The following is a 27,683-nucleotide window of genomic DNA, read 5'->3' as shown; positions in this document are numbered from 1 at the left end:
GTATAATGTACTCTGTATTATTTTGTACTGAATGCATTGTAGGTTAGTGTTCCTGTCATGTGGTAATGATTATTACACATTTTAATCCAAACTGCGGCATCGGGGGCTGGTAATAAATCTTCCTCCCATTGTCTCGTTGGGAGAGTAACTGTGATATTTGATTTCACTATTATTTTGTATATCTTAGATAATAGGTTTTTTGTATTAGGAATGTTTATAAATTCTGATATGGATGTAGGTATCGGAATTGATTTTTGAACACATAGGTGATCTTAGCTGATGGTATTGTAGGAATTGGGGGCTTTCTATACCATATTTTGGGGCTAGTTGTGGGCATGACATGAAAGAAGTCTTATGATAAATATGTTTAAGGTGTGTAATGCCTTTTTCTATCCAAGATGTAAAGTTTAATATTTTTGTTCATGGTAAATTCTGGATTTTTCCAAATGGGAGAATGACTAGTTTGTGTGAGTGTGGAGTTTGATATCTTGTGGAATTTCCACCAGACTGTTAGTGTCATGGCCACCTTCAAACTGTTGAAACATGGATATTTTTGAATATGAGTCTGGGCACATTTGAAACACCTGCCGCAAACATTACTGACATTATATCTTGTTTATGTGATTGGCTGTGTTTCTCTAGCCACAAGTACTTTTTGATTTATTTATTTTTTAATTTGGTAATTTTATATATAACAGCAACAAATGACATCTTAAGTTTTATGACAAAATGTGCAAACAAGCTGGCCTGAGAGGTGTGTAGCGGGATATGACTCAGTGCATCTCTGGTGCTGCTTTTGATGAGTACAGTGTCATGAGTGTGTCTGTCCAGCAGTGCAAAGAGGAGATACAGCTTCTTCTCCCAGAGGTTTCCGATAAATATGTAGATATGTTAGTATGTAATAGAAAGACAGCTGCCCATCCTCATAGTCTAGGTACATGCCCACATTCCTGGGCAATTGTGTCAGGGGCAGAGGGGTCTCAGGCTTGGTGCAGGTGTACAACTTCTGGATGCTCCTCCAGAGCACCCAGAAACCCTCACAGTGGGTTTCTCAACTTGCTCAGACTCAAATCTCAATATCGGCGTCCGAAAGGTCTTAGAGAGGAACAAAAAACACAACTCATTTGATTAAATTGTTCCAGTATAAATATGGTTATCAAACATGCTTTTAAAAATACACTTCCATGGAGATGGTGCCCTACAGGGTAGTGTTGGAACAGTGTGTACAGGCTTAGTGTCATGTTGTGGCCCCGCCCCCTCCTCAAACATCTTGGTGTGTGTGTGTTCGTCTGTGTTGCCACACCCTCTCGTGTCGTTCACCTGTTCTCTGTTATGTGTAATCGGCTTGGGTGTATATATGTCTCGTGTGTCATAGTACGTGTGTTGGTGTTTGAGATGTGCATAGTGTTTGAGCTTTGTTGTATGTTTTGCATGTTTGCAAAAATAAAAGTGCGTTTCATCGTGCCTCGTCCCCGCATCCTGCTTATCCTCGCAACGTCACAACTAGACCACTTTAGATGTAACTTAGAACCTCCAGTGACCTCTGTATGTGTTTCTTTAGTTGTATGAGCTCCACTGGAGGACTCTGAATAGTTGACAATGGAAGAGGGGTATATCAGATTCACCCCTTCTGCCTCGGTGTGACAGATTAACACACTGCATTAACATTTAGAAATAAAAACATATGGTAAACACAGTCTAGAAAATATTACCATGTAACAGTTCATTCAGTATATGAACTGTTTTCTGTGTCCTTATGTCTATAAATTAAAAGTAATAAAACATTTAAATGATAAATAAATTACATAAAATGTATAAATGTTCACAAATAAGAAACTACATTGGTCTGCAATTTTCTCCACAGATTCAAGGAACTCATGAAAGTTGGAAGCTATAGAAACATAATACAGAATTATAGACTGACTGATGTGTGAGCAGAAAGATCACTGTGATGTTCTCATATCTAAAGCACTCAAAGCATTGATGTTATGTAAATGAACTTTGATCTGATTGGTTTAAGGAAATAGATTCACCTACTTTGAAGTTCAAGTTTTTATCAAAAGGTTAGAACTGGTTGACTATACTTTGTCTGTTCTGCAACAGGAAATTTAAACATTTATATCCAAAGTATTACACGATAGAAATCAATTCAAGACTAACCGTTATTGACCGCTAGATGGCGGAAGATACGAAGAAATAAATGAGTCCAGATCCTCCTGCCCGACTTTACGGTGAGACTCTGCTTTTACGTCATTAAAACGCTAAAGAAAAAAGGCCGCCATATTTGTAGTTCCACAACGTGAAAAGGCGTCATTTTGTATGCCAACGAATGAATAAACACCATGCCATGCCTTGAAGACGACGAAATTGCAATCTATTTAGCTAGCCATAAGAATAAGAATAGCTGTTTGATTTACATACTCACAAATATATTGCATGTACATACATCTACATTTCAGTCGATCAAAATGTTTCACGTACTGGGAACCGCAACTTTATGTTACAGTGGTCATATCAGAGATATAATATAAAATATAAAACGCAATAGGTGTCGTGTTCTGTAATAGAACATTTTAACATTTATATCCATATTACACTGCAGAAATCAATTCAAGACTGTAGAGTCGTCGTACCAAATGACGTAAACTCAATATAAACCGCTGACTTAATTTAATGAACAGTATTAAGATAATGAGTGAGTACAGCGAGTCTCATCTTACTGATGCCTGTTCTAACTGAACATAGGCAGACTCCTGCATGCTGACTGGTCTAGTCACCAAACACCTGCAGCTATGGCAGCTCGTAGCAGGCAAACAGGACAGTCATTTATTCAAATGATTTACACTGACAACAGTTCTGGAATGTTACCCCTGCTGACATCAGAATTAATAAGATTCAAGTTCAGCAAATGTTAGCGCATTTGACAATGGGACAGAGACGGAGCAGGACGAAAATCCACCCTCTGCCGACTGAACAAGAGCAGCAGAGGATGAGCAATGACTGGCCCATTAGACCAATCTTGAAGCGTGTGGAATTCTGTATAGAAAGTGCGTTATAAGTATAAAGTGTTACAGTAAGTGTTTTGGCCCCTGACTGCCATTAGGACAAGCCAAGACAACCGCTCACTACGTTAGCTTATCTACTTGTTAAATCAGCCTGAAATTAAGATACAGATAAAAGTGTTGATTTTTATACTAACATTTTAACAACTTGAGCCAAAGTATTCAGAATGTAAATGTTTGGTCTAGCAGATATGGCCCACAACTGATGCAGAGAGTGCATGACATGGCAGAGGGGATTCATGTTGGCAAAATGCCCTCCTACGAATTAGTCTCAAATACTGAAGCAAAAAAGAGGCCGAATTCACCTGATGGAAGTAAGTCTAAAAGGGCTTCTTGATGATGTTACCCTGGTGACTTGCATACTTTCCAGATGCTCAACAACCATTAAAAGTAGTGCATTGCTAAAAACTACTACTTGTTGTGCTGGAGGTGTTGAAAATATGGTTTCCTTGTCATTGTCAGTTTGATTTTATAAGGTTCTACCTGGGTATCGATAGGAGCTGAAACTGTGCATTTGTTGCCCCTCTGAGGAGATGAGCCAATGAGGAAGATGCCCGTGTTCAAATTTGGCTCTAGACCACGCTTTGAGCCGGTGCACTTTGTCAACGGTTGAAGTTGCAGCAGCATTGGCGGAGTGGGACGCAATGGTGAGAAGGAGAACGAGAAGGATCTCAGGAGTGAGAAGCTGAACAGCGGCAAGCAGCGGGAGGCTGGAGACAAAGCCTCTCCTCTCCCTTCTCTGACACAAACACAGTCACGTGTTATATACTCACATAATCCAAAATCCAGCATCTTTTATTTGCTGTTAGCTGGCAAAGAGTAATCAGTATAGTCAGATTCCTTTAATGTAAACACTTGGGAAAATTCCTGCCATGAGATCACTTTGGACACAGGGAAGATCTGATATTAAATATTATGACAGGGTGAGGTCATGACTGCTTAAAAAAGTTTATAATGAAGGTCATGAAAGGTCAGTTTTGACTAATTACAAAAAACAGCATGTAAACATTAGAATGGGAAATTCAAGTGGTCTGAGCGAAGCGAACTGCGAACGAGGCATAGACCAGACTAGCCAGGACCAATATTTTGAAAGGGATCAGAGGAGGATGACATCAAGAATAATTCTGATGATCAAGTGGCGCACGGTCAAGCAAATTGCAGCCAGATACAATGCTGTTGCTCCAACTAACATGTCTGAATGCACAGGTCATCGTCCCTTAGCACATTTGGATGACCTGTTCAGATGACCTGTTCGAGTGTCATTGCTGTCTGAGGCAAACAGAACGGCAAGGCTCCAGTGGGCAGAAGAGCAGAAAACTAAACAGTGGAACATAATCTTGTCAGATGTATCCAAAATTCTGTTGCACTATGATGATGGGAGGGTAAGAATTTGGCATAAGCAGCATGAAATAACGAGTCCTTCCTGTCAGGTGTCAGCAGTTCAAGCTGGTAGAGGTGGCATAAAGGTGTGAGGAATGTTTTCTTGGCACACCATGGGTCCTCTGAAATCAGTAGACATTTGAACAGAAGGGCTTACCTATGTACTGCGACCGAGTGCATCCCTTCATGCAGCTGCTTAAACTATGGCAGAAGGACACTTTCAACAAGACAAGAAACCCTGCCGCAAGGGTTGTATAATCACGGATTTGTTCCAGTATTAAGACAGCAAATTTTCAATGTTTCCCTGACCTTCACAATCCCCAGATCTTAATCCTATAGAACATCCCTGGGTAAAGGTATAACAGGCAGTTTAGAACATGTCAGTCCCTCCATGTAATTTGAGAGAAAATATCCTATGAAGATTGGACCAATATTCCTGCAGGGTATTTTCAGCATATAGTGGAAACTATGCCAGAAAGAATTGCTGCAGTTCTGGAGGCCAAAGAAGGTCCAACATGCTATTAAATGGGTGTACTTAAGCCAGATACACTGTGTCCTATAATGGGATGTTGCTAGAATGTATGTGGATGTTGTTGGAATGGCCGCAGAGTTGCGGCAGCAGTACAGGTAGTCTGTGATCCTTTCCCCCATCCGAGTGAGTTTGCCCTATTACACGGGGTCGAGTTATGATGTGAATGTTTAATTACACAGGATGGATTGTGGGCGACGGAACCGAACAGCCTTCAGGATTCAAATAGAGAAAGGTGAAACTTCTCCAGCCTTTGAGTTAATCACAGGACTATCGCATAGCAATTAGGGATAACAGAACAGCTTTCGGGGGGTTTGGGTGGGGTGCCTTATCCGCCCCTTTAACAGAGTGGTCACAATTCAAATTTCCCTTCTTCCATTGTTTACAAGGCATTATACATGTGGTTTATTTATAGTGCACGGAGTAATATGCAGCGAGTCTGGTCTGTCTGCTTTGGAAGAGAAACATTTGGCCAAAAGAGCAAGACACAGCCAGGAGGATGATTGGTAAGAGCACATCATAATATGCACCTTAAAGCTGTGCTCTACAGCTAGGTCCTGTTCCATGACTGCATATATAAATTTACTACTGACATTGCCATTTATATCTGGCCATTTACAGTGCACTCTTGCTCAATGCAGCACTTGAAGCTGATTTTCCATTGTGTAGTTATTATGTTCAAGAGATGTTTGACCCGGTCAGGGTGACACACTTTAGTGAGGGCAGCAGTATCCTAGAGGACACTACAGACAGTGACGGAGACATCTCAGAGCGCGAGGTGAGAGGTTGAGTTTTTTGTTACTCTCTCTACGACATACTTTTCATGCCAGGTACTATTGTCCAGTTCAGCCCAATTTAATTTACTGCCTTGTATTATCATATATAAATTGCTGAACATCTTATCACTCAGTTTCAAACATCCCCTCAGCTGTTTTAAGCCATTTCGGTTATTCAGAAGTACTGCTAAATGGATGTGGTGGGAAAATGAGAGCACATCAAACACAGACAGCTTTATGCATTGAGTAGTAAAGAGTAAAAGTTTATTGAGTTTGTAAAGGGAAAGAAATGTGAGTTCCACCTTCCAACTATAACTTTTCGAGGATACGTGATCAGCCATGGTGAAATCACTACGGATGATAAGAAGATCAAAGCCATCTTCCAGTGTCCCATTACTATTATAATTAAAAAACTCCAGAGATTCTTGGGATTTGCAAACTTTTACCGATGCTTCATATGGAATTTTAGCAGCATTGCAGCTCCTCTCACAGCCCTCCTGAAAGGAGCAATGACCAAGTTACTTTGGAATCAGGAGGCTGATCAAGCATTCAGGAAACTGAAAGAAGCTTTTACCACGACTAGCATACATCGACATCCTGATCCTTCCATTCCATTTGTCGTGGAAGCTGATGCTGCTAACATCGGGGTAGGAGCTGTACTTTCACAACGATACGACAAGTCCAAGTTACAATAGATGATTAAATAGACAAGTGTATATAAAATAGATGATGGAATAAACAAGCCATACAAGACACAGTCATCCCAATGGAATGTCTGTCGGGAAAACATTACCTACCTTGTGCTGTGACCATCTGTTGAAGTGGGCTCATTCTTCGCTGGTTCAGGGCTATGACAAGCGATATTTATAAGTATGTTTCTTCATGTTCAATTTGCAGTCAAAGCAAGATGCCTAAGACCCTACCCACAGGAAAGCTCATGCTTCTTCCCGTACCAGAAAGTCCTTGGTCTCACATCACCTTAGATTGCGTTACTGACCTCTCTGTCCTCACTGTAGTTGATGGATTCTCCAGGGGTGTGTGGTTCATTGTGTTTCCGAGTATGCCTACAGCCTGCCAAACTGTGGAAGCCTTGTTTAACCAGGTGTTCCGTATATTTGGCATCCCAGAGGACATAATATCATATTGGGGACATCAATTCACATCTCGAGTTTGGGCTTCCTATATTGAACACATCGGGGTAGCTATTAGTTTTACATCCACAGTCAAATGGCCAATTCCTACATTGTTTTTATATGAACAATCCATCAGACCGGTCCAAGTTCCTGTTATTGGCAGAAATGGCCCAAAATTCACTTACTAGTTCATCCACTGGCTTGACTCCTTTTTATTGTATTTTAGGTTATCAGCCTCAAATGTCCCATGGACTTCCATATCAGCTGGTTTCCCCGCTGTGGATGAGTGGATGCAGCGGAGCGAAAGGGTATGGGAGGAAACAGATCAGTGTATTGTATGAGTTCTCTGAACGTATAAGGAAATTGCGGACAGGCACAGAGGGGAGAACCCGATATACCAACCTGGTGACAGAGTGTGGCTCTCTACACAGGACTACCGCAAGCCGGGGTCATGTCGCAGGTTAGGTCCCAAGTATATCGGTCCATATGAAATTACCAAGCACATTAATGAAGTCACATATCAACTCAACTTACCTGCTCACTTTTGTGTTTTGAGGTCATTTCATGTGTCCCTTCTTAAGCCTGTTGTTCCTGTTGTGGCCTTTGGATGAGATCACCCCTGAGGTCACTCCTGTATTAAGTATGTTGGTTGCTGTCATTAGAGTGTATTGTTTCTGAAGGTTTTTTTGCATTATGCAATGCCTCTTCGCAGAGTGTGATTTTCAAGAACTTTAGTAAGCAGATGACTTATTTGCATCACCTTTTTTGGTAGGACAAAGCCCATCCATGAGCCAAAGGAAGCTGAGGTAGGCCCCATTCCATGAAAACACAGGGAGTGTGTGAACCAGGATACCAACACAAGCATACATGCAAGCTGACACCTACCCTCCCCTTGTCCAGTGGTTTGGCCAGTAGACAACTAATGAAAAACATTTCAAAAGCGTTTATACAGAAGCCAATGTTCAAATGGCTCTCTGTGCAGTGAGGAAACATATCATAAGGAAGTGCAAATTCCACTAAAGTTTAAGTAGGATCACTGAATTCAAAGTCTAGAGCACTATTACACTATGACTTCTAACAATAGCGTAAAAACAGTAATGTCATTCGTTTTTAGGAAAGGAATGTAAAAGTTTATGAAATATTCTTAAAAAGAGGACAGTTTGATGAGGAGCTTGGTCTTGCACAGCTACCAAAACCCAGGACTGAACTAGGAGTCTTTTGATATTCAATCTAACACTCACCCAGCTGAGCTATTTCAGCTAGTGACTAAATGCTTTTGCCTGGTTTCGATCAAAATGTTACCAATGAATGTAGCTCATGTTCATGTCAGAGGAAACTGTCACCTTTATCCCTGGTGAGCTAGTGGCTAGGATTCTCTTTCAAACTTAATTTTTATGTGGAATAAAAAGAAATATGAATACCTCTCTTTATGACCTCCTAATGCTCATGGATACCAAGTCCAGTATGCATACAAACATCGTCAGTATACTAGGAATACAGAATTTGAAAAATGTTTGTCAGAAGCATCTGAGCTTTATTGCTGGTGGGTGAGTGGCTAGGATTCAACACTTTCACCACTGCGACTTGGGCTTGATTCCTGGTCAGGGGACGCTCTTTTTGCTCACTTAAAAAAGAAGCTTGTATGTGAAAAAACAAACTTCCTTTGAGTCAGATTTTAACTGACAGACTAAGGATAACAGTTTTAAATTCTACAGTCCTCCACTCTACCAACTAAGCTATTGAAGGCAACAGACATGTAATCCCATAAGTCCAAACACCAGTATGTTGGCAAGAAACACGGCCAGTTATGGATGTTTGAATTGTTAAGTTCATTTGACACAAAGAAGAAACATTGCATTGTACGAGTTGGAGATGTTCAGCTACCAACAGATATCTCTTGATTACATTTGGATGCATACTGGACTTTGTGTACAATCAATAACTACTGGTACTAACTCAAAGTATGTTTCCCCCTTCAGTTTTATTTTATGCCAGAATAAAGACTTTCTGTCTTTAGAATTCTACATGACTCAAACTGAGATGCAGCAGATCACTTAGCTAGAACAAAGGGTCTTGTACTACAATAATGACTTTTGCTTTATTGCCCATAAGGTCCACCTCTTTTTTCTTTAACGCTCAGATCATCCCGTAGATGTTAGAATTATTCTAATGAAATTATAATTAACATTTTAAAAAATTCCTTAACATCACTCTTAAAATAACTTTTACCTTACAAATGATTTCTTTACCAGCAAATTTGAGTTGGTATGAATTCATCTATTAATTTTTCGTTATTATTTCATTAAATACATGCCCCCCCCCCCCGCCCCCTACAAAAAGAATAACAGTCCAAATGAAAGGTCTAAATGAATCTTTGCAGTAACAACAGTCTTTTATGCTCTTCCAACCACCCCACCTCCCCCCAGTGGACACACCATGCTCCAGTACATGATTCTGGAGTGCTGTGCTATCTGTGCTCCCCACTAACTCTTCCTACCTGCTGGGGTTTCTCCTTCCTGGACCTGCCTTAAAATGCTTAAAATGACAGCACCTTGCCCTCCATTTACCTGCAACATTCTGCACTGTCACAAACAATATTTATGTGCAGATTAGCAGATGAACCTCACCTGGATGATCCACATTTCATTTCTTTGTACTGTTATAATAATGAGTTACTGTATTTCTACCCAGGTGTTCTATCCAGGTGAACTGTGCTCTGTTTCTATCTCCTATGATGTCTTTGTGTAGGAATGCTGTAGTGTATCTTTCATGCTTACAATTTGTCAGCCATCCTCTACCCAACTCATCTTTGCCCAGGTTTATCCAGGGTTAACCGAAGGAGGATGAGTTCCCTTTTGGATTGGATTATAAAGTGAATTTCATTGGTGAGTACTATATTTTTTGGTGACAAAGTATAATCTAATCTTTACAAAGCAGTGACCAGAAAGGAAGAGCTGGATGAGGCTTTGGTCCCCATGATAGTTAGAGACACACAGCCATTTAGCATAGTTGAGGATAAAAGCTTCAGGGACTTGGTAGCAAAATTGGATTCAACTTATATTCTCCTAACTAGGAAGGTATGTGTGGTGACATGGATACATTATGAGAGTAGTATTAAAAATATATATAATTATTTTCTTCCTTCCCTTTAGACTGTAAAGGCCATGGTTGAGGCCAAATGTCAATAAGAGAAAGAGAAGGCCAAAGCTGAGGTCCAGAAAATTCCTGCAATGAGTTTGTCAGCAGATATGTGGACATCTCTTAATGTGGATGCCTTCTTGGCTGTGACCTGCCATTTTATAGATGACAACACATTTCTGAAGTCTACACTACTTGGTGTTGTGAAATTCCTGCAGGTGCATACGGCTGAAAATTTGGCCTGTGTGAAATCCTCTCTTATGGAAGAATGGGGAATAAAATAAAGTCACATGTCTGGTTACTGATGGCACATCTAATATGATTGCCTGTGGAAATAGCTGAAGCTGCCTCATGCGCTTCAAAAAAAAAGAAACTGAGGTTGAAACAAGGTGTTGGAGCGATTAGTAGAACTCAGGGAGCCTGTGGGGGCAGATTTGGCGGGTTTACAAACTGATATTCCTGCGCTGATCTCTGATGTGTACAGTAATGTATGTGGGTGCCGGTCTATACTGTATTCTTTTCACAAGGCAACTGTGGAGCTGTCAGACCTCAGTGGCAGGCATAATCATATCCCAACACATTTCAGACTAAAGGATTTGTACTCCCTGGCACTGCCAGACACCTAACTGGCTATAACTTGATGGGGAGGATGCAGGTTGTCTGCATGCCTCTGGAATTGCTTCTTTGACCTATTCACACAGCGATCGAGAGCCTTACACTAATGCCAGAGTCCCTCTGATTTCATACTTTTCTCTGCATTGTCCAAGATTTGTAAACAAGCACAAATCCATGGGTAAAGTTTTGTAATCAAGAACACACTCTCATGTACTTGGAACATGTCTTAGCAGATTGTGATTTACAAGCAATGTTATAAGCAACACAAGTTCAAACAGGTGGTTTGTTGACAAGGGGTCATTCATCAAACAAAACCCACATGGCCCATATGGGGATCGAACCCATGACCTTGGCATTATTAGTACCATGCTCTGACCAACTGAGCTAATCGGCCTTTCGCCTTTCATTTTTGCACTTTTTGGTGCAGCACTGAAGGGAACCTTTCCATGAAATTGTAGACTTGGTGTCCACAAGATTACGGCCACTTTTTCGACCGAGCATAGGTGAAAGTTGACACTTATTGTTCCCTCTGACAAATGGTTATTCTGCAGCCAACTTTTGAATTAAACTTCAAAAGCAAATGTGGAGAAGCATTTGTTAAAGAGCAATTCAGTGCAGTTGTACACAGTGACGAAATCATCAATTGCAAAGTCCACTGCGCTTTATTGCTGCGAGTTACATGGTGCTGTCTATTACACCATGAAATCTGCCATAACAACAAAAATGTAATGTCTGATTCTGTGAGCCAAGGAATATAAACCTTTTAGGGACATATTTAAAATATCAGATTTTCTGCCTGAGCACAGAGTAGGCATTTTTTTCTAGCTTTAACCATACGTCCTCTTTCTTTGGAAATCTGTGTCATTGCTGCATGAATAAGCAGAAAGATTTTGAGCAATTTTTTGTCTGGGTCTAAGGGGCAATTTATTCAAACCAAAAGATGCTATTTTAGCTAGTTTGTCAAATGAACATGTCAAACCTACAGAGACAATGTGTCTAGCTACAGAGCTCTGCAAGGTTTAATTCTTGGAAGTATTTGAAGCCATAGAAAGTTATTCTGTAAGCATTGCTTAACTCAATAAAAAGAGACAGTTAGAGCCAATGGCTGCCAGATCTAACATAGCTCACATTTTATAGTGTTTGCATAGCATATCAGAATCTGCAAGAACTATTCCTGTCATTTCAGGAATAAGCTTTTTTGACTTCACAGCTAGATGAAATATTTAGGGTGGATGCAGGGTTTGGTATGATCTCCTAGAGAATTGCCATTCCACTGTGTCTTCAGCTTTTGTCCGATCTGCAAACAAGTCCCACTCTAGGAGAACTAGGTCAAGTGGTAGAGTGCTCTTTTAGTATGTGAGTGTTAGTGGGATTGATGCTCACATTCTCAAGTCTAGAATTTGTAGTTTTTTTCTATGATGAAATCCTTTCTGATAGCAAATGTTTTCGGGACCTGCTAATACGCTTATGCCATGCACACATTACGTGACTTTTGAAGTTTTCAAATTGATGTATGGCTCACACTGCACAACTGTATGTCTTGGAATCTGGAAAGCTTAATTTGTGGTATCTCAGTGGCAGACATAATCAGTGATAAACCACTGATATGTCAACTGGTCTTAACACAGACAGATTTAACTTACTCTGTTGAGACTGTGTCTAACTTAAACCTTTCCTTCAAATAGAAGAGATCCTTGTTGCAGAGGTAATGTTTTTACCTTTATATGGTTTTCCCACTCATAGTCATGCAACACACAAATGCAAACCTCTCACAGACTGTCTCACACACATCCAGTTATTCATCTGAACACATGATGTTTCTGTCTCTGTACCGCTATTAGTTATGCAATGGTTCCTCAATACTAGCACTAACTGAACAGGGTTCTGTATAAATATGATCTTTATAACAGCTGCCATAACAGCAAAAATGTAATGTCTGATTCTGTGAGCCAAGGAATTATTATTGATATTGTGACTATTTAATAACCTCCAATGCCAGCAAATTAAATTTCACAATATTGTGAAAATTGTAAAGGATACTTTATTCATGTCCTCATTGCTAAAGATTGTATCGCTTTATCACAGCGATACGCTAGTTAGCTAGCTAACAGTTGAGGTCAGCGAGTGTCAAACTCGGGGCTATAAACCATTCCTGTGGAACCATTTCATTGTTCAGCTTTCAACTTTGATCGTTTAGGTGCTGGTAGTTTGTTAGCTAGCTAACTGTTCAGCAATAGAAAACCTACTTTTGTATGATTTAGAGACCCAAATTCACAAACCTGTGGGTTTTCAAATGTATCGTTCTCTCTAAATAAGCAAAATGAGTTAAGCCATTACTACAGCTATCGGACTGTTTGAACTACAATATTCGACTGTTCATTTATTGTTAATTAGATTAAATTAACTTTCATAAACATTCTGTATTAATAGAATGTAGTTTGTAATGACTGATTAACTGTGTATATTCAACATGAAGCTATTCATATAACGTTTCAAGTTTGGTTTATTTGTAACATACATTTATTTGCCACTTTCATTTTTAGGCTGTAAAATGAAAGCTCCTTGCTCACAATCATTGCTACAGTTTGATCAAATTCAGTTATATATATAAACTCCCTATTCAATGGGAAGAAACCAGTTCATGTCATTGTGAATTGCTGGTTCTGTAATCAAAACACTGAGGTTCCATATGAGAACAGAAACTGCTGAGACTGTCCATTCTGTGTGCAGTACAATGGCTTCTAAGAGGTATTGCTGTATTTGAGACATGGTGAGGACATATTTCAGTGAAAGTCTTCCAATGATGCACCCTTACCTGAACCATTTTATGCTGTTGCTGCTGTTAAAAAATGCAGAATGGTGATTATAACGAACCGATCCTTGCACAATATATGGAGCACCTCAACCATGGGGTATCAGCTGGTGTCCCTGTGCTTGATGCATCCAAGACTCAACCAGACACTGAAGATCAAGCAGCTGGCTTCCTTCACTGCCAGAGAGGAAGTAGGTTTTCCATTTGAACTGTTGCCTTCTTAGTTAAGACGTATGCATTGTTGATTGCAGTGCCAGAGCTGTGAAACTGTGCAAGGTAATGCATGTCCAGTGCTGGACTTGGGCAAAGATTGTGAGTGGGTCTTCAAGGGCAAACAGGATCTGATGGCCCACATGTAGTTTGATATTATTCCTAAATAACTAAGTTTACATGGCTATTTGAAAGAAGCTGATCATGTAAGCAGCAAAGACAGAATATCATTCTCTGACTAAGGATTTAGTTGACTCATGTTTAACCCAACTAAACTGTGGTCCTGGCTGATTTTAGTTGGACTATTGAGCCACTGACTCATGCACAGAGTTTTCTGAGTATTTTGCAGTTTCTTACTGTACTGAGTTCTTACTGAGTATAACGTCAACTTTGATACATTTGTTTTCTTTTCACCGAACAAAGCCTTCAACTTTGACTGTGGTGACATGAAATCCAGATGTGCAGAGTGTTTTTTCAGTAATGCATCTTTTGCCCGTGCATTTTGATTGCAGTGTTAGGAGGTCATAACTGCTGATCAGAACTTTGGACAAGAGGGCTTATCCTCATGGCTCTCTGACTTTCATGTACAACAACAAACAATATTTTCTTATTTATTTTTTTCCAGTTGTAACAAACCGTTCTGCTGTTTTTTAACTTCTGTCAAATTTTTAATGGTTGTACAGGACAATTACGATGGAAATTGAGGTGTACAAGTGCCACCTTGAACAGACCTACGAGTTGTGCGGGCCTGTCAGACAGCTAAGCAGTATGACATCCAGCACCAGAACCGACAGCTGCGGGCCCTGCTTTTCAACCACCAGCTCAGATGCAGCCAAGATGCAGACAAAGAATTCATTAAGGTGAGTAATTATTGTCAATGGTTGTCTTAGAATGGTGCTAAAGTGCTTAAGATAGTTTTTGGCGATTCTATAGCCAAGAATTCTCAAGATCACATCTAGCTGCATTCCTGTTGGGTGTGAATGACAGTTGCTCCTTCCCAGTTGATACAAAGTGACGATAGAAAAAAAGGCGTACACGGAACTGGTAGTGAACACTGTCCTTCAAGTGCATATAAGTGCATACAGTGTTTGAGCCTGCAATCCAGTTCATTACCCTGTCCAACAGGCTCCCAGGTTCCCCTCCACAAAGCAAAGACCTGTTCTCTCTTGCTGCATTTTGTGGGTTTTTTTTTTTTTGTTTTGTTTTGTTTTCTTTCCAAATGAAGCTGTTGTTTTCATTTTTGGTGGGTTTCATACTATCCACACCAGCTTCCAGGTTTCTGTCCTTTTACATACCAAGCAATCAGCTTCCTTTCTCTTTGCTACAGAGCACCTCTTTTCTGTCCACACCTGCTTGGCTGGTAGCTCTCAGAAGCCTTGCCTTCCTCACCTGTGCTTTTCTGGTTGCGCTGGCCATATGTGGGTCTGGATGTGACTCTGGAGACACATCCTCTCTCCACAACAGCCCGCACACTCTCAGCGGGGGAATCATCCCACCCAAAGAAGCCCACCAAAGTGACACTGAAACCAAAGCAAAGAGCATCACCAAAACTATGCAAATGTGGAATGACCTGGTGGGTATTCTGCCAGAGAGAGGCAATAGAGAATATCAAGCTGATCTGGTAGTCTGGAAGCAACCACCAGATGGCTGTTGCTTCTGTTGCCCTTTTGACTTCCATCAACATCTACTCAGGCAGTAAAAAGAAATGGTGTACTGGGAGGTAGTAAATCTTGCTAATCAGTACTTGTTTTTGGCCTGTGAAAATACAAACAAACAATACACATATTCAAACACTTCTGAACTACAATTGCTTATCAGGATTTACACAGGCTTATGTTCTTAATAGCTCTTTGCTTACAACTTCATCAAAGCGGTTTTGTTCTACAGTATGTGCAAAGTCTACTTTCCCACACAGTTCACATGAGTCTTGATTCATCCTGCTGGTTCTTCATGTCTGTGAATGTGAAAAATCTAACTTTTTTGCTTGGCTTCAAGCAGTGATCCTTTGATTGTATCATTCATGATTCATTTAGGATTAAAACCAAGTGGTTCAATATCCAGCTAGAGGTGTACTCAAGTGAGGTAATAAAATGAAATTATTAATGTAATAATATGATGGCAGGAATTGTAAAAGACCAAATTAGGCTTCAGAAGTAAGCAGGAAGTGAGAATGACCAAATATGGCCTCTGTGGCAAGTCCAGGATTGAGGCCAGGATACCACCTAAAGGTACAATTAAAAAAAAAAAATGGTTTTGTAACTTGATGAAAATGTATAAATATTGAACCCACCTGAGACTGTTAGACATTCTGTGGTCAATACCTCGTCTGTATGCAACATTGAGCTCAGAATAAAGATGGCACCGGCTATTCCCTTCAATTAATTACTTTATTTTCTATTTAAAGTGTACTTGAGAAAAGGACTGGAATGTGGGAAAAATCTAGGAATGTCTGGAGATAAAAATTCAAGGCTGCATAGCCATACCTTAATGTGAGAGATCCTCCATTTCAGAGTCTGCTGTGTGAGAGTCCTGTGCCTTTTTTCTCTAGCTTGGAATAGGACTGTTGCTTCTGCTTCTTAAGGTTTTCAATCAACAAGGACGGTGGCTCCACCTGCAATGAACCATGAGCTTGTTATATTGAACTGCACAAGACAGTAAATTAACTCTTGTATTCATTCTGTATGAAGTGCGCCTCACTTGAGATGTCAGCCAAAGTTTAGCAGTAAATATGGTTATCTGCAGTTAAGTGTGTTGCTATTGATAGACATCTTCAGCTAAAAATAAGTCTTCCTTGACCCTAATCCACCAAGCCCAGATACAACACAGACATGCATGTGCTGTAGTTGGCTTCAAAACATTCAATGAACTTGTCAGCAACATGGTCCAGATTCCTGCAGCATGTGACATGCGTCTGCACGCATCCTGCCCCCACAGTCTCTGCCTGGCTCCCCCCACCCTCCTCCACCCCCAGTTTGCTCTCTCATCCTGCCCACCAGCAGCTAATGTCCGCCGCCGCAGCGCAGCACCTCCCACTGTATGCTGCATGCTCCTCTGTGTGCCTGTGGTAAAACCTCGCCAAGTTTAGTGTTCTAGCCTCTGCACTCCCCTCCCCAACTCACACATCAATCTCAGAGGCAGATGGATTCCTGTCTCCCAGCCGCATCCCAACTTTTTGACCTGTACACATACTTGGATAAATGTTCTCTGTGAATAGAAAACAGCAACATTTGTCTAGTGTACCGGAGACCTCTTGGAAGTTTTGTAGACAGATGAGGCCGGGCTGTGCTAGCTGAGAGAGACGATATTTGAGCTTGAATCTGACTAGCACATGCACAGAAGCATAGGGTATTATGAAGGCTCTGCATGATATCGTGACCCAAGGTTGAGCTTACAGTAGGTGGCCATATTGCCTCATATCAAGGGCAGTGTACGTTGGAAGACCATAGCAGAGACGTGTGACCGAACTATGTGCACGAGCGCATAACATGCCGCATTCCTTGTTTTCTCCCATTTTTGAGTGAAGCTAATTGATAGTGCCATCTGCCATCTCCTTTTAGAAAGCCAGTGCAGTGCCTTGGCTGTTGATGTGAGTTGTTTTGTCAAAGGAAAGAATTGAAAATGTGAGCGGTGATCTCCATGTAATACTTAGGCTTTAATGCCCTTTACCACTCATTCAGTGCTTGTCTGTGTTTATGTTTTCAGTGTTACAGTGTGATTTTATTTAGGTGAAATTTGTTTTCAGTCTATCTGCAGTAGTGCACTTAAAGGGCCAGGAAGGTTAGTGGAACACATTTGCTCTGCCTCTGACCTCACAATTCCACTGTAACAACAGTGTTCAATTCCGTCATTTAAAAAAAAACAAAACTTGGTTTGGTTTAAATTTGTTTAAAGATTTGTTTAAATTGTGTGTGCCAGTGTATGTGAGCGTGTTACAGTCTCTCTGACCCTCCACACCCATTAGTGCGTTCTTCCACTAGCTTCTCTCTCGTTCCTGCTTCAATATTCAAGGGAGGATTGAGATCCATTCAGGTAATTTTGCAGTCTTCAAAAAATGCATTGAAAGACATTCCAGTAGCTCAGTGGTGCACCTGCGCTCCACTCTGCTCCACAGTTCGGAGGATGCCAGCACCTATGTTTAGTCTTTTATGTTTAGTCTTTTTTAGTCTGTTTCTCTTTATTTCCTTTGGACTCCAGTGCTTTTTAATAATCTGTTTTGGACATGGTATGGCTGCTCCATTACCCAGGAGCCCATACAAAGGTTCATTTCTGCCTGCCGGCATAACTGCTGGAGGGAGGATTTTATGTCCAGAAAATGTTAAGATGGCAACAGCTCGGTGGGAGACAGTATGTGAGAATCACCTCTTAGGCTCATTTTACTGTTTCTCATGTAGAAGGAATTCCCTCACTATGTTCCCATTCTGAGCATCAAAGCCAACTGGGATGCGGTTTTGTCACATTCTGAATTCTAGCTCATGTCATATTTTGTCAGCATTGGCTTTGATAGACTCAGGTTATCGGTACAAATTTACATTCAAGATTAGTTGTCTTTTACATATATATCCCCTCTCCTGCAATCATGGCTAATTAGCTGCATCCGTCATTGTAATTGTTTAATTTTTCATGCTAGTTCATTCACCCTTGTATTAGTGCCATGCATGTGAAACAGACTCTTGAAAGGTTTTCTTTTTGTATCTTGCATGCCTAGCATAATAGGACATTCAAAATCCCTTAAATTTTAAACTTTTTTTTTTTATGTATATATCTCCTCAACATTCCCAGTACAACTGCTGTAGAGTCCACGACTCAACTCTTGACTAAAGTCTTCACTCCGAGCGTCTGAGCCGGCTGCTGCGGCATACGCCACGCTGCTCTGTGACCCTCACTCTCCACTCCTCTCCTCTCCCAGCTTTTCCAGATCCCTCAGATGCAGACAGCCCAGCCTGCCATTCCAAGTAACATCGCTTCCTTTCGACCCGTGTCCGGCCAGCCCATCATGATGTTCCTGACGCCCATGCCCTTCACCTCATCCCAGACCGGCCAGTACTACGTACTCCAGTACTACGTGCCTCAGGTACCCAGAGCAGAGAAAAGCGCCTGTGCAAATATGTACACAGTGTAGCAAATGGGTTGAAAATCTGTCTATAAACAGGTTGGCCAGCAATAAATAAACTGCTCCTAAAATGTGTAGATAAAAATATGTTTTATCTTGGAAGCAGAAATGAGAAGTTCTAGTTTAGTTTTTTTTCAGTGTAAAAACTAAATGTTTTTGTATTTTTTGTTTGTTTACTGCTTTGAATATCTCTTAGGAGTGTCCTATATGAATGGCCATGTCTGGTGCTAGGCCCTTTACTTCTGCTGTTCTGTTTCATTCTCAGTATCACCACAGTGGCCTTCCCTACGTGGGACATCCCCAGCAGTACTCCGTCCAGCCCACAGGACCCAGTACATTCTACCCTGGGCTCTTTCCTGCAGACTGCCCACTAGCATATGGTGAGTTTGGACTTCCCTTTCTCTACCCCCACCTGGGAAACCCACACGCGTGCTCTCACCGATAAAGAGACCTTTCTTCTGGGTATTCCCGCTGGCTGAAACTGCTTTTTCGTTTGCTCTCTAACTGAAACCAGTGCTTTTTTTTGGTCACCACTAGTGGCAGGGCCTTCATACTATCCTGGCCAGACCATATACACCAAATCTCCATCCATAATATTGCATACAGCTCAGCAGCCTCCACCCACTAAGAGGGTAAAGAAAACAGTGAGTATTCCCCCTGCCTCAGAGGTGAAATTAATTTAATTGTGGATTGACTTAATAGATGCAAATAACTTGCTGTTCGCTAAGATCCGTATCCGAGACCCTAACCAGGATGGCAAGGATATCACAGAGGAGATCATGTCAGGAGTAGGCATTAGCCAGAACACAAGCCCACCAGTGGGACGTCCCTGCACTACCCCTACTGCTCCACAGGTAAGCCGTTCAGTCCCACAGCCCGAGCCCCTGATCGGCTGCAGGCCGCTGCTTCGCGTCATCCACTCCACAGGTCAAAGTTCTCTCTCATCTAGTCCTCCCTCATAATAAGCTCTGAGCTGATTGTTTGGTTGTTTGGCTGGCTTTCATTCTCTTGTCCTATTAAAAGCATCATACAATCAGCAACAAAATCTGATGGTGTAGTTTGATTTCCGGCCATTCTCTCTTCCTTCTTCAGTGATTCGGTCACACCGTTGACCCTCCTCCGTCATATTTGACTGGTTCCAGTAGCTTGTGTGATTGTGGCTGTTCTGATTTAAGAAGGCTTCTCAGATGTGTTTTGATGTTCCGACTTGCCGTGCCTATTCTTTCGTCTGCCTCCATCTTAGTTCTCCCTCACAGCCACTCGAATCCTCCTGATCTTCCCTCGTGTTCCCTCAACACAGACAGCCCACGTAAAGGCCCTGTAAGAAGGATTCAGCCAAACCCTGAGCACCTCAGCTCCTCTGAGGAAAGGCTTCTCTGTAAAGGGAACACTCACTACTGCGCCGTTGCACTTACTTTGTGTCCTCTTTCCCTAAATGTTAACAGTGTTCCTCTTTCCTCTCTTTCTCTATTTCTCCTGCCCATTTATTTAAGCACCCCATGCTTGTCTGCTGTCTCTTGCTGTCTTTGTGTCTTCACCCCCCCCCCCACCTCCACACACACACACATTTTGTGCCTTTGCGGCTGGATCTTTTGCCCTCTTGTGCTTTTTCTTTGCCTCTTTCTCTACTCACTTCTCTAATTATGCTGTGCTGTGCTGTGCTGTGCTGTGCTGTGCTGTGCTGTGCTATGCTCACCCCCCCACCCTCATTGCCATTCCCCTTCTTCTGCATGTGTGTGCAGTATCTCTCTCTCTCTCTCTTTCTCTCTCTCTCTCTATCTCTCTCTCTCTCTTTCTCTCTCTCTCTCTATCTCTCTCTCTCCATCTTTTCTGTCTTTTGCTAGTTTTTATGTCCACACCCTCATTATCCTCACATTTTCTACCTCAAATCCCAGCAGCTGAACAGCCAGGTAGCAGAGCAGGGGAATGTCAATGTCGGCCTGGCCCTGGAGGCCCACTGTCCGGCGAAGGCTGCAAGTCCAGCAGCCGGAGAGGCGGTTGCCTCAGGCACGCTGACGCCCTCATTGCCTTCCAGCACTGCTGCTCCTTCAGGCCTCACTCTCCCAGGCCAGGCTGTTATAGAGGCAGTCCAGGCCTGTGGAGCCTCCACTGGGGCAGAGCTGAAAGAGACTGGCGAGGAGCCAGAGGTCTTGCTGGAGGATAAAGTGGAGCCCATTTTACAGTCCAATCTTAGGCAAAGCTTGAGTCAAGGTAAATAAGCACATGCATGACATGCTATGTTAGGACACTAAAAAGACACCAGACTGATTTGTTATGATTTACAGCTATTAGTTTATCCAACACCTGGAAGAAGCCAAAAGAGGACACTCCTGTGGGGCAGGCCCAGTGTCCTGACAGAGAGGTGATTCCTCTCTCCAGGTGCTCACTGTACCCCTCTCTGCATGCAGAGCCAGAGCTGAAGGATGGGAAGAGGCAGTATGATAGAGACTTCCTGTTGGCCTTCCAGTTCATGCCTGCCTGCATGCAGAAGCCAGAGGGGCTTCCTCCCATCTCTGATGTGGTACTGGACAAGGTAAGCCTGCTAAAACATTGGCCTTAGGGGACCTTTAAAACCATTCCATGGAGAGGGGCTGATGGACTTCGACTTGACTCTGTTGTTTTCTAGATCAAACAAAACAAGCTGCCCCTGCAGCAGGTGGGCCCTCGCATTATCGCCAGAGACCCAGGCTTCAACCCAGCCTCTGCAGACTTCAGCAGGGCAATTCCTGGAGGCAGGGGTGCACCGGTGGGTCTCTCCGCTCATCCCTTCTCTTCTGTCACAAATGAATGAGCGCCTGGTCATCTTATGTGACCGAGGTCTTTGTGACATTGTTACCGCCCATAATAAAGAGCACCCATTCGTTGCTTCAGCTGCTCAGTGTAGGCCCGAGACGGCTGCCTCCCCGCAAGATCATTACCAACGTGTCCGTGAATGACGAGGTGCAGCTGAAGAAGGCTGAGAATGCCTGGAAACCTGGCAGGAAAAGGGAGAACACCCAGAACCCCGAGACCCAGAAAACTCAGGTCAGCACCTCACTCCGCTGTGCCCTGTTTTCAGATTTCAGAGTCACAGCCTGTTATGGTGGTCTTGAAAGCTACTTAATTTTTTTTGCGATATGCTCTTCAAGAATTGGATATTTAAATTATAGAGTCGTTGTTTAATTGGGTGGGTGTGCGGGGAGTGTGCACGAATGTAGCTATGCAGGGGGACATTGGTTTCTAGTGTAAACAGGGGGTGTGATGATACTGAGGACCAGATCTTGTGTGCTTGTTGTTCCTTGTGTTGATTGTGGTGTTGATTTTGGTGATAGAGTATTGTAGATATTGTAGTGTATTCTGTGGATGATCTTGTATATATTATAGGTTAACACCCAGTGGTTGTGTTAAAAATATTCTTGCAAATTTGTGTGCAATTCAGCATTTGGAGAGATTGACAGATCTTCATTGCATTGTCTGGTCGGTAGGGTTATTATTGGATCAGATTTGGTTATTATGTATATATTTTTTTTGTTTGTAGGAGTTATATATTGATTAAATCTAAAATTCTTGTAGCTGGTTCTAATGGGTTTTCTTTTAATTTGAATTTGGAGCACATGAGGGGTTTTAGTTGATAAGATTTGATAAACTGTTTGCTGCCAGTGCTACACTTCTCAGAAAGTGTGATTGATGTATGATGCCTTTATCGGTCTATATAGCAAAGTTGAGTGATTTTTGTTCATGAGGAAGTTCCAAATGGCAGAGTAAATATTTGGTGAAAGTGAGGAGTTAGTCATTATGTGGAAGAACTGCTGAATTTAACAAAAGATTGGGATCTTTGTAATGGAAAGCTTAGTCGGTAGTCTGTTTTCCTCTCCAGGAGCTTTTCCAGAAGGTGCGCAGTATCCTGAACAAACTGACACCGCAGATGTTTAACCAGCTGATGAAGCAGGTGATGGACCTCACCATCGACACAGAGGAGCGCCTCAAAGGCGTGGTTGATCTGGTTTTTGAAAAAGCCATCGATGAGCCCAGCTTCTCTATGGTCTATGGCAATATGTGCAGCTGCCTGGCTATGGTGAGTAACATGTTCCCATACATTGCTGCTGAAGTTCCATACAAAGGCAAATGCCACACAGAAGTGAACTCTGTTTGAACCACTCTAAACTGACATGGAGCTTTAATCAGCTTCTATTTAGTAACAGAACTCTCAACACTGTCTTATACCCAAGTGTTTCTCCTACATGTCTTTCCTGTGTAGTTAAAAGTGCCCATGGCAGACAAGCCCACCAGCACTGTGGGTTTCCAAAAGCTGCTGCTGAACCGCTGTCAGAAGGAGTTTGAGAAGGACAAGGTCAACGATGATGTTTTGGAGAAGCTGCGGCACCAGCTGGAAGCGGCCACTTCAGTAAGCAGCACTCCTGTCTAGTTTACCCGACTCACCAACCCACAGATCAGGAGAAAGGGGACTGAAATCGGCAGCAGTGCTGGGAGGCGGCCTGGTCGTTATCGGGTCCAAACGCGCTGTTTCTTGCTTTTGTCTTTGTTCTGGTTACTCCTCGCAAGGCCAGCGAGCGGGAGAGGCTGGAGGAGGATCTGGAGGAGGCGAAGGACAAGGCCCACAGGAGGTCCATCGGTAACATCAAGTTCATCGGGGAGCTGTTCAAGCTGCACATGCTGTCAGAGGCCATCATGCACGACTGTGTGGTCAAGCTGTTCATGAACCACAGCGAGGAGAGCCTGGAGCGTCTGTGCCACCTCCTCACAGCCATCGGCAAAGACCTGGACTTGGAGAAGGCCAGGGTAAGCAGGCCGCGGGCCTGGTCTGGGTTGATTTAATATTCTCAGCAGATGCTCAGCACTTGCATCGGTTTATCTTTAATATGTCATGTAAAGGTTTACGGCGCATGTGTACATGAGTGCTAGTGTGCAGTGCAGCGACTGTGCCTATTTTGTCCAGATTTGGTCTGTGTTGCGTTTTTCACAACAAGTACTTTACACATCGAAACTGGATGAAGAAGTTTTGGATATTGTATCTTGACTGTCAGTTTTGTCTCTAGTAGGAACAGCAGTTGTGATGTTGACAGTTCAGTCACCAACTAGTGTGACAGTTATATGTGTTCAATTTTCCTGGTCTTTTTTATTGTGTATTTTTTTTTCCATGCACGCTTTTAACCAAAAAACAAGCATGTTGAAATGTTGTCTATAAAAATTTTGCTGTCAGTGTTTTCTGTTGCTTGCCTGTTGCCTGCACTCTGACTACAGGGTAGCCAACTAATTAGGATCATCATCTATAGTGCGACTAGCATGCTGCGCTGATATCAGTGTATTATTAGGCCTTGGCAATGATTTTAAAAGTGTCCAAGTTCATGTTGTTTAGTGAAGTTGTTAGTGTGGTTGTTAGCTCTGCTCCTACTGCAGCTGACAAAATGAAAGGCTTTTATTGAGGACTGGTCAGCTGTTAGAAGGTTTTGCTCTCACAGCCTCCTCCACGTTTGCCGCCTCCTGCTGCTGCACCCTGGATTCCCCAAAGCCAAGTGCAGCTGATGACAGCACAGATACACCCACAGTGGCAGTGAACTGCTTTACAGCACTGACCAACGTGCAAGGCAGCAGGGTTTACATAAGAGTCATAAACGTCTTGCGACATGAGTTCAGTTGAGAGCACACCTGATCGAATCGAAAAGGGTAGAATACCTGAAATTTTTCTACGTTTCTCTTACACTCTCTTTCTTTCTCTCTCTCTCTCAGCCAAAAATGGATCACTACTTTAAATATATAGAAAAGACAGTGAAGGAGAGGAGGGGTTCCTGACGCATTCGGTTCCTGCTCCAGGACGTCATCGACCTGCGACTGGTTAGAGACTCTGCCTGTGTTTGTGTGTTTGTGTTTGCCATTCCAGCGCATGGTGATGCAAAAGTATGCATCTGCTGATTTTTCGCTTTTCTAGCATAACTGGGTGTCGCAGCGAGCTGACCACGGGCCCAAGACCATTGAACAGATCCATCAGTAGGCCAAACTTGAGGAGCAGAGAAAGGTGCACCAGCAGCTGCTGTCCAAACACAACAAGAGGCAAAGGTGTGGCCCTCAAATCTGTGATAGCCTTTTTCACCTGGCTGTGTGAGGCCGAGGACAAGTCCAAGGACAAGTGACAATTGCTAAAACACAATATAATAATTCAAAACAATAATAAAACTGTGTGACAAAGAAACAAACGTTCTGACTCTAATGTATTTTTGTTTTTTCCTTTATGAACTGCGGATAAAACTATATTTAACATTTGCAGATGTTCAAAACAAAAGGCAGAGGTGAATATAGAAATAATATTATTTATTTTTATTTTATTCTTCCTTGGTTTCTTCTGAATTCAGATAGGCTCTGCCCACTAGATTTCACTTTTTTTGTTTGTTTGGGTTTTTCCTAGGATTTTCACACCATTCTGAGTGAAATTGGTGTCAAAATATTTGCAAGAGTCTGAATCTCAATAATTATTTAAACAAAAACCTGACATAAAAATACAGCTGTCCTATTGCAGTCTAATATTAGTAGTACAAAGTAGTAGTACAAAGGTCAGGCTTTAACTTTAACTTTAACTAGCTGTCACTCCTGAACGACATGTTCAGATTTCATGAAATTTAAAAGACTTATACCAGTATTGACTTTGAGGTAGCTTACCAAATGTAGCAGTTTTGTCAATATGGGGCATATAATAATATGCAAATAACTGTTTCTCAACAACTGCTCTTCTGATCAAGATGAAATTTTGCATACTGCTTCTGTAAGCAAGCTGGAGGATTGCTAAGGCTGAGTCAAACATTGGCTAATGTTTTTCAGGTAATTGGCTAATCATTTTTCAGTGGGCTTCAAAGGATGTAATGTAATTTAGTAAGAACTGGCTTCAGTGGACTGCTACAACGTTGATTCTTGTAGAAATTACTTTGAATTTAAATATCCTACTGCTTTTTATGTTGCTGATGAACTGTAACACACTAGTCGTAGGACCTTTCTCCAATCTTCACAAATTTGGTATCAAAATATTGATGAGACTGAAACATGTTGATATTTGTATGGAGTATGGCCCCTACATACCTATCAATCCTTCCAAGGTGTACTGATTCATTCAAAACAGCTGAAAAAAAAATTAAGACTTCTTTGAGTAATTCTTATGAAACTTGACATGAGTATTGATTTATGGACTTTAAGCTAGCATGGCAATTATAGGACATTTTTGCCAACAGAGCCCCTCTGACATGAAAAGGTATAAAAAAAAAAAAAAAGAGTCAATCCCATTGTGTACCAATTGTGCATGAGAAATGCAGTTTATACAGTGCAATACTTTGTGACTATTCCATAAAAAAGTTCAATACGTTTCGTAAACCTTTTTTTAGCCTGATTTTTGATACCTAAATTAGTTGGGCAAATGCACTTTTCAAACAAATCAGTGACCTTTTGATCTAGAGATACCCTTTCAATGTAAAAAATGCAGATCTTCTTGTAAATAATTATCAAAAATATGTGTCTTTAATTATCAATCCCCAAGAGCAGGATTTTTATTAATAGGCTAAAACTTAGCCATAGAGTGTTAGATTATCACCAAACTTCAATGGTGTATATGAACATACTGTGAATGCAAGTACATTTGGGGTGAACTGACCTTCTGGGGGAACTATATTTCTTAGTCATGTCGAATCAGAAAAAATAATATTTATATAAAGCAATTCAGCAGAGAAAATTGAAAGATTGGTTTCAAAATACAACATTCCTGGAAACAAAACCTCAAAACCAACCACAAAGGCTGGTGAACTTAATATGGGATGTCATCAGCAACCAAGTTGTGCAGATGTGATAAAATGATTGGACCCCTTAATTGCCAACTGCAGCTATAATAAATGTAATTCTAATGTATGTCATGAATTCCCTAGATGAAGGAAATTAGACATTTCAATAGCAATACACCTCCCTTGATGAAATGACTGGGTACAGAAACTAGACCAGAAAGGCCAGAAAAATAGCACAACCACAGCCTTCAAACCAGACAACAAACCTGCTTAATGCTGACAGTTTTTTTTTTTTTTCAAATACAAAATACAGACTCACTCTCAATAAATAACCATTTGATGAACTAATGCAGAATATAAATTAAGACAGTGACACAAGCTTTACTGTAGTTACTAAGCATTTAGGTTTGGGTGTTTTTAGGACTTGGTGGGATGGTTACGAGAAAATATTGGCATATTAGATAAGCAGAAAAATACTATGGATGGGTTCAACACATGATGTGCGTACTCGTTTGACTTTGGATCTATTGGATCCCGCCAATAACTGTTGAAAAGAAAAATGACCACCTGATTGCTAAAACATATAATGGAAATAAATGTCTTATGCAATACGAGAATTATGGAAATCGGGTCAGCTTTGGAATAGAGAGGAGCGTTAGGCACATACTAATAATATTAATACATTTTCAGAGACACACAATATCCATCCTGCCAAGGACAGGCAGTGATCAGTGAACCAGGCAGCCAGTAAGAGAAATAAAATCACCAAGAAAGTCAGGCTTTTTGCTGTTTTTTTTTCAAAAAAATGTCCTTGACAGAACACAAGATATGACTGAATGAGCAAAGTTACATTTATATAGAGCCTTTCAAAGAACATACAATGCTTTCCAATGAACACACACAGCTTCTACATTCAGTCACATGCTGGATATTGTGTTAAATTGTTTGTCAGTGGCTTACTGCAAGGTGACTGTGTGTAAAATGGGGAAGAGTAACTCCACTCCAGCCTCCTCTATCTCACAGTCATGCAGAGTGAGCTGTGTGTGTGTGTGTGTGTGTGTGTGTGTGTGTGTGTGTGTGTGTGTGTGTGTGTGTGTGTGTGTGTGTGTGTGTATGTATGTTGGTATGTATGTGTGAGCTCTCTGGTTGACCATGGAGACGACT

General features: G+C 41.6%; 1 non-coding gene across 1 annotated transcript; it reads right to left on the bottom strand.

Annotated features, from left to right (window-relative positions):
- Positions 1 to 10,953: 10,953 nt before the first annotated feature.
- trnai-aau (transfer RNA isoleucine (anticodon AAU)) lies at positions 10,954 to 11,027 on the bottom strand. Its single transcript has one exon. It is a non-coding gene; the product is annotated as a tRNA-Ile (tRNA).
- Positions 11,028 to 27,683: the final 16,656 nt, after the last annotated feature.

This window comes from Electrophorus electricus, unplaced genomic scaffold (genome assembly GCF_041902795.1).
Source record: "Electrophorus electricus isolate QZ-2024a unplaced genomic scaffold, ASM4190279v1 Scaffold51, whole genome shotgun sequence".
NCBI lineage: Eukaryota > Metazoa > Chordata > Actinopteri > Gymnotiformes > Gymnotidae > Electrophorus > Electrophorus electricus.
The sequence above is the reverse complement of the archived record's forward strand: the minus strand, read 5'-3'. Positions and strand labels throughout refer to the sequence as shown.